We start from the raw sequence: 9,025 nt of genomic DNA, 5'->3' as shown, positions 1-9,025 counted from the left end.
ACATCCAACTAACATCTAAATATTTAGGATGTTTTGACAATTATGGTTCTTCTCGTATCACATTTTGTTTTGCTTTTGTCATAATGCTGATTTAAAGAGGCACTAAGATTGAATGAATGTGTGTTGAAGAAGGTAAAGTGATGACCGCGTGGACCCCGACTATGTACAATTATGTGGAATAGGCACGCAATATAGTGGTCTACAAGGTCCTCATTTATGGACTGTCGAATGGGGACTGTGTAGAATCAACTACTAAATGATGTGATTATTCCATGTAACTATGTGGTTATGTCGACACGGTCCTCATTTTAAATGGTGTGATTATTCCATGTAACTATGTGGTTATGTCGACACAGTCCTCATTTTAAATGGTGTGATTATTCCATGTAACTATGTGGTTATGTCGACACAGTCCTCATTTTAAATGATGTGATTATTCCATGTAACTATGTGGTTATGTTGACACTGTCCTCATTTTAAAATGGTGTGATTATTCCATGTAACTGTACAGTATGTGGTTATGTTGACACAGTCCTCATTTTAAATGGTGTGATTATTTCATGTAACTATGTGGTTATGATGTGATTATTCCATGTACTGTATGTGGTTATGTCGACACGGTCCTCATTTTAAATGGTGTGATTATTCCATGTAACTGTACAGTATGTGGTTATGTTGACACTGTCCTCATTTTAAATAATCTAACATTTTAGTGCATATTTAAATTATGTGGGATGACATGTTGAGGGATTATCTACTACTACAGGTGCTGATCCTATTTGCCATCCTACCTCTAATTGCCACTTGCCATCTAATTTTCCTCATGGTCTAAGAACACATGAAGGGGATAATAAGAACTCATACTTGACCCATTTCAAGCCCTGCCCTCTTTTCTCGATCCCCCAATCACAACAGTTGTGTTTGGATGATCAATAAAAGAGGGCGGGCTTTGAGATTGATACATTATCAGCCTAATAGTACAATCGATATTTTTGATTGTGGAACAAAAACAGTTAGGCTGGAGATATGGAGTGATTGGGCTTTGTTTTCAGGTACATTTCAAATGACAGTCTTTTAAACATCTTCCACTCATTCCATAAATGAGGCTACTGAAAGTATAATTTGAAGCTCAACCATTGGTGCATATCATCAATTAGACTATTATGTACGTTTGTATTTGAAAGAAGCCATGGTTTATTAAATTTAAAATAAAAAAAAGTCGGGCCTGAGCATTACTTTGTCTTGGTAACTTGTAAAGTGCCTTTGCCACAGTGCCTTTAAATGAATCATACAAATGTGAAATAAAAGTTGGTGGAGTGCAAGACCTTTCTAGATGTCTAGTGATAAAGACATGTGTTTATAAGATGTGGGCTATTGCCAACTTACCACAACTATGATAGGCACTAATGTATAAAAGATTTGGTATTGAGGTGGCAACTTAGTTCAGCATTTTAAGCGTCTTATTTTGAATTGTTGCCAGGTCTTGCTCGAAAAAGATATCTTTGATCTCAAGTGACTACCTGGTAAAATAAAAATGAATAATAATTTGTCATGAATAAAGAAATATATGTGCTGAAAATGCTTTTTTAATTTGAAGGTGTGGAAGAAAATTCTGTTGATGTTTCTTATGGTTCAGGCCACCCTGGTCTGTCTCTTCTGGGTCCCTCCATGACACCAGTACTGTATAGGCTATACTAAATATCTAATGAGCCTGGTTCTAGTGCAAGACAAGAGCTGAATAAGTTCAGGAATATTTCCCATATATTCTGAAGATTAACCTACAATAGTAACAAAAAAAATGCTTTCAAATTGTAAGAATATTAGCAGCTAAGAGAAATCTATTATGTATTGTTTTTTTACTATCGTGCACTTTGCTTCTAAGTTATCTTCCTTGCCTATAGTACTAACTACTACTATGCTAATATGTCTTTACTACTATGCACTCAACACTGTAGCACACACGTTCAACACTGACGAACATTGTTACTCAGCTGAAAGTTGTACCCTGAGCCTTCCTGCTGACTTGTTGTACACAACTTGTAAGTCACTTAGCTGCTAAATGACTATATGTAAACGTGAAGTATTTCTCATAGCAACTCATCAGAGGTTTGGTGCCCCCTGGTGTTCACTTTCAACGGGAGGATACATGCAATATTCCAATCGACAATTGATTGATTGATTGATTGAAAACTTTATTAACAGATTGCAGAATGGGTACAATACAGTACAGCTCAATACACACAATTGTTAAGGGGATGCAGACCAGAGAAAGACTTTCGTCTTGTTTACATCAGGGTCCCCCATTTTCAATTCATCAGGATATATGACATACATGACATACAGATAGACAGTACTGCTACATCTATACATTTATGACATTCCAGATTTGCAAATACAGTACTGTTTGTGATACAAAAAGAGCAGAAAAGAGAGTATATACATTTGACGTAAAAACTGTACATTGGGGGAGGTTGGGTAGGTGGGGGGGGGGGGGGCTGTACATTGGAGGTGGGTGGGTGGGGGGGGGGGGTGGGGAACACTGTACAACTCTACAAGCAAAACTGTACATTGGAATATTGACAAAACCATACTTGGTCATTTACTGTACATTGGAGGGGGTTGGGTTAGGACATTTACAGGGGCCAGTTTAGAATTGCAGTCTCCCGTAGGTGTTCTTTGAGAGTGGTTTTGAAAGTGGGTAGTGATTCACATTCCTTTACAGCTTTTGGTAGGGCGTTCCACATTGATGTGGCATAATTGCTAAACGTGTTTAGTCCCTTGTTTGAGCCGAATCTGGGTTTAACATGATTTGTGGAGCTCCCTCTGGTGTTGTGATCGTGGTATTCACTGACCTTTGGGAAGTATTTTGACATGTACATGGGTACCTTGGTCATGTAGTGTATCTTGTAGACCAGGCCCATTGCAAGTTGCTGTACTCTGTCGTCTACTCTAAGCCATCCTAGGTTGTCAAAGTGGGCAGGGGTGAGCCTAGGTGGGTTCTAGGAGTAAGGTCAAGCAGTAGTCTGACCAGTTTGTTTGTAGTGTGCCTCGCCCAGTTCGGTCCATGAAATTAAATAACAGAAGAGCGAGAGCCCTTCTCAGTCTGGTTTGTTGTGACCATCAGAGTAGGCTAGGTTCGCCACAGTGAGCAGAAACATCTCGCATTGGTGGTGCCACATGGGGGGGGGGGGGGGGGGGGGGGTATCTTAGGATGATTCCAAGGGCCCAGCACTGGGGGGGGGGGCCCACATTTTTTTTTATTTTTTTTACTAGACATCACTCAGGTGTATTATTGATGCTCTCATTGATACTATGTTTGTTTCTGAAGTGTGTGTGTGTGTGTGTGTGAGATATATAGAGAGAGAGGGGGGGCTTTGGTAGACTATTGCATTGGTCCATTCATTGAAGATGAACGCAATGCGACATCCTTTACTAGGCTCACCCACCAACAGTGCAGGTGCTGAACTGCTGATCCGAATGTATAGGTAAAAACCATATTATGCGTTTTCATCAATAAAAAAATTGCCAAAAAGATTTCCGCTCGCGCTCGCATTCACTGGGGGCCTACAAATACATTCTTTCATGGGGCCCAGAATCTGGAGCTACACCCCTGGGTGGTGGTACATATTATTATGGAAAGATCACATGTTCACCTTAACATTCCTAGTGTAATATTCCTTTACTCCGTTTACGATAAACGGTAACCTGCCTACTGGCATAAATGTATGCATACAGAGATGTTTTGTCTGGAACAACTCTAACGACCAATTCTCTCATAACAAAATATTTGTTCTTCTAGGGCCAGGTGCAGCGTATCAATGTTCATCCCACACTGTTATGATAACTGCCTGACTTTTCTTCCTGTGTGCAAAACCTTGATGTATTTCAGGCTGAAAGCATCCTTCATGGGCTCGGGGCTCCCTTCACAGATTGTCTTCCGCTCTCTGTATCCATTGACTCGATCTCAATTTCTGTAAACTCACTGGACTTGGAGAAATAATTTTCCACAACAATATATCATGCAGTATATCATCATGGTATACGCAAATAATCAAATCAAGTTGCTTTATTGCTTTATTTTTTTTGCTGTACTGTCAAGTGTCAAGTGGATACCAAACAGAGAAGGTAAAGACGACTTTGAACTGTTGAACAGTAATCCAGAACTATTTTAAATATATATATATTTTTAATCTATTCTATTCTACAATTTTATTGCACTGCACTATTGCACTATTTTACTCTGTCTACTTACTTTTTATTATTGTCTATTTAAAACTGAATCAAACCATAAACAAGGTGGCCTGTTGTGTTGGGATGTTAGATTATAATGTAAAAAACTGTGATTTTATATGTCTGCACTTTATGTGCTCATTTTATGCCTGTATTTTTCTGTTGTGAAGCACTTTGAGCTGCAGTTTCTGTATGAAATGTGCTATACAAATAAAGTTTATTTATTATTGGGCATTTGTTACAATGTACCAATCGAGCTTCCTTCCGCCACCCATTTTCCGAGAAGCATGCAGCTGCAGAGCCGCAGATCCAGCGGCGCTCTCAGGGGCGCGCTCTGACGGCCGCGCTGTGAGGGCCGCTCAGCAGCGCCACCCACCCAATGGCTGAATTGCCAATGGCTGAATTGGAGTATTGCACTGTGCGGGCACAGCTGTGAGATCCGCGCGAGGCCAGAGCCTCGAGGATGTACATACTGTATCATGACGAGTTATACTTTTGCTCACACAATATCTTGAATGAATGCGTTTATTTATTTCGAACATAAATTGAAAATAAATAATAATAAAAAACAAGTAATAAACAGATTAAAAAACAAACAAGCACTGCAGGAGTAGGAGGATGAAGTGTAAACTATGTATTCCTACCCCCTTGATTGATTGATTGAAAACGTTATTATGTAGTGATTGTAATGGTACATAAATCACCCATGATCACACTATTATCTTATGCAACTCATATTCACTCCACAAACTGAAATATACATACATTGTTGAATGAACAGCCTGTTTCTTGAAGTTAGACTAAATTGTAACCCCCCTCTCTTTAACAGAATTTTTGGATGTTACCTGGGAGTGAATTGTTTCGTGCTTTAAACATGATTTGTGCAGTCTTAAATTCAGCCAGGTCCCCGAGTTTCATGATATGTGATTAAAAAAATTGTGTGTTTGTGTGTTCCAGATATCCTACCTTATTGATAATCAAATCAAAATCAAATGTATTTGTAAGGCCCGACAACACACATTAATGTCCCCATGGGCCAGGTAACGGTATACTTTTGCTGCTATACACTACAGTCTATGTGATGTGGGTATGATGGTAATTAAGGAATGGTGAATATTATGTTTAATGTAAATATGTGTATACTGGATATGAACATCAGTATTATAGGCCTACAGCAGCAGTATTGTACAGCCAGCAATATTATACATGACTATTCTATGCAAGTAGGTCTAAGCTATTTTACAATATTATACATGAACTATGTGCAATTATGCATAAGACTACATAAGACACTATATGTGGGTATGTCAGGTGGTCTTGTGGTCAAAGTTATGTCTGTGGAAGCATATATTTATTTAAAAATGTTTGGACTTTATGGTGTTCTTGTTTTGTTCTTGACTTACTTACTTGTCATAGAACATTCTAGAACATTTGTGATGTCACAGTATGATGTCATAATCAAACATTCTAGAACATTTGTGTAACTATTCAACAATTATCTCAGAAGATCTCATTGTGCATCTTGAAACAGTACTGAACAGTACTGAACAGATAGACTAAACAACATAGATTGAAGTCTGCATTTCTCAACCAAGGTGCCTACCGGTTTGCTGTGGAAAGAGACAATACAGTATGTTGTGTATGTTGTGTATGTCATAAATGTCACTATGAATTGAAAATGGGGGACCCTGATGTAAACAAGACAAACGTCTTTCTCTGGTCTGCATTCCCTTAACACATTCCCTGCCACACAATTTGAGCATCTTATACCATTCTCTGCCAGCACTGTAAGCCTATGGAGATGTTCACCTTCTTTGCAGGGCTATAACTTTTTAAATTGTATTGCTAAATTGACATTACTATGGCCCATTCAACATCGATTATCTATGTTCAGGATGTAGGAACATTTTACTTTTTCATTCATACGAAAATACCGTCTAGAATATAAATATGTTTTTATCGTTTTCTGCAGTAATTCCTAGAACGTGAGATATAGGCATAAACGCATATTATCAAATGCCGTTTGTTGCCGATCCACGCTATATTAAAAATTTCAACTGTACATGATCCTAAACTTTATGACTGATCATGCGCGGATGAACGGAGGGGGGGGGGTCGTTTATAATTCTGTGATCGTCGTTAAATGCTTTATGTAGTATGGGTGATATATTGATCAGAGCAGTTTGCATGGATAATAATAAACAAACAGGCTGAAAGTAATTTACATTTTACATTTAGTCATTTAGCTGACGCTTTTATCCAAAGCGACTTACAAGTTCTGTACGACAAGACAGCAGAAAGGGTACAACTCTATCAGCTGAGTAACAATGTTCATCAAAGTGTTGCGTGTTACAGTGTAGGTTAGTTTATTAGGACAAGAGTAAGGTTAGTCAGGGTTAGATTTTTTTTTTTTTTTTTTTTTATTATTTCAGATAATGGTTGAAGAAGTGAGTCTTTAGTCGACGGCGAAAGATTGGACGGGATTCGGCTGTCCTAACTGGGATGGGTAGTTCATTCCACCATTGTGGGGCAAGGACTGAGAATAGGCGGCTTCTCTTTGATGACCCTCCGGGAGCTTGGATAGGAGTAGGTCTGAGGCGGCCAGAAGATGCAGAGCGTAGGGGTCTTGAGGGTGTGTAGTTAGAGACCATTGACCGGAGGTAGGCGGGAGCGCTTCCCTTTGCCGCACGGTATGCTAGGTCGAGGGCCTTGAAGCGGTAATGTCAGCTTTACCGTTGGGCGATGAGACTGGAGCAAAAAAAGATCCCACTTATTTGACGGTGATCAAGTCGATCCATTTCCGGTTTGTATAATAATAATACACGCCCAAATCATGTCGATTATTGAGTTATGGCAGCGATCCATATCCACAGTGTGTGGCTAGAGTCCCGCAACAATAGGCAAGGGCAGGACGCATTTCGGAGATGCACCTAGGTCCGAGGTCGACTCTGCCATTTCCGGTTTGGCAACTCGCCGATCATCCACCAGGGGGCAGTATTGAAGCTTTGCAGAGTTGTGCAGAGTCCCACTGCATCAGACCAGGCTCCGTGAGGGAATTATGAATAACATGGCGAAAAAATGAAATATATAAATATAAATATGATGAATTGTCTAGTTTATTATTATTATTTATTTGCAATTTATGTTCGAAATAAATAAACGCATTCATTCAAGATATCTGGCCTCGCGTGGGCGCGGATCTCACAGCTGTGCCCGCACAGTGCAATACTCCAATTCAGCCATTGGGTGGGTGGCGCTGGCACTGCTGAGTGGCCCTCACAGCGCGGCCGTCAGAGCGCGGCCCTGAGAGCGCCGCTGGCTCTGCGGCTCTGCAGCTGCATACTATTGTTAGGGTTCGCCACAGTTTGCAGAAACATCTCGCATTCACCCTCTTATATTCCTAGTGTAATATTCCTTTACTCCGTTTACGATAAACGGTAACCTGCATACTGGCATACACGTATGCATACAGAGATGTTTTGTCTGGAACAACTAACCTAACGACCAATTCTCTCATAACATATCAAATCAAATAAAAAAAATCCAATTTATTTCTAAGGCCCGACAACACACGTTAATGTCCCCATGATACGCCGGACGTGTGAATATTAAAGGCAACCAACTTGTGTTCAGCTTTTCGTTCAGCGTTTCTCTGTACAGTGAGTGTTTAATATGGCTGTCGCGAAGTCATTGATAAGCGACAGCCATATTAGACACATAGCCATAATTTAAGATATAGTTTATGCATTCGCAAAATATGAGAGCGCTGTCATTGAAGGGCTTCCTACAACGGAGCACGGCCGCTGCTGCTGCTGGAGCTGAAGTGATGTACAGTGACGAGTGAATCTGGTAGTTGGTTGTTAAAAACGCGAAACATAATAACGTTACGCTTTCTAGTTCAGCGCATTTCATAACTGTATGGGCTTTGTTTATACTTCAGAAGTCATGTACAGTGACGAGTGAATCTGGTAGTTGGTTGTTAAAAACGCGAAACATAATAACGTTACGCTTTCTAGTTCAGCGCATTTCATAACTGTATGGGCTTTGTTTATACTTCAGAAGTCATGTACAGTGACGACTGACGAGTGAATCTGGTAGTTGGTTGTTAAAAACGCGAAACATAATAATCAGTCAGCAGCGCTCCACTGCTACCGCAGCTGAACACAAGTTGGTTGGTACAGCAGCTGAACACAAGTTGGTTGGTACACAAGTTGGTTGCCCGCGCTCAGTGGTGCGTTATTGAAATCATCTGGGGTGACACGCACCACGTGCACGCGCGCTCCCGGCGCGTGCGCGCGCTCCCGCGAATGCGCATTTAATGTCCCCTCGCTTGGCCACAGACTAAAGACAGTGCCTAATTGCCTCTACGAATGGAATGTAACACGTCTTCACAACAAGGTTAGGTGTGAATGTGTCTGAGAACGTATTTAACACACCTGACGACCGGAGCTATTGATATGCAAATAGCGAGTGAGGTTACACACCGTGCTACCCCGTCCCATGAACAACGCATGCCTGCCCGCGCTGCCGCTTGCTCCTTGGATTTAATTTGGGACGTGGGACGGCTTCCGCTTGCCTGCGCGGGGGGTCGCGGCCAATCAGAGAAAAGCCGAACACAAGTTGGTTGCCTTTAATATTCACGCGGGCCGGACACGTCTTAAGTCTGAATGAATGAATGAATGAAAACTTTATTTAACAGATTGCAGAATGGGTACAATACAGTACGGCTCAAGGGGATGCAGACCTGAGAAAGACGTTTGTCTTGTTTCCATCAGGGTCCCCCATTTTCAATTCA

This window comes from Notolepis coatsorum (assembly GCF_963971535.1).
Source record: "Notolepis coatsorum genome assembly, chromosome: 1".
In the NCBI taxonomy this organism is placed as follows: domain Eukaryota; kingdom Metazoa; phylum Chordata; class Actinopteri; order Aulopiformes; family Paralepididae; genus Notolepis; species Notolepis coatsorum.
This window is presented reverse-complemented; position numbering follows the sequence as displayed.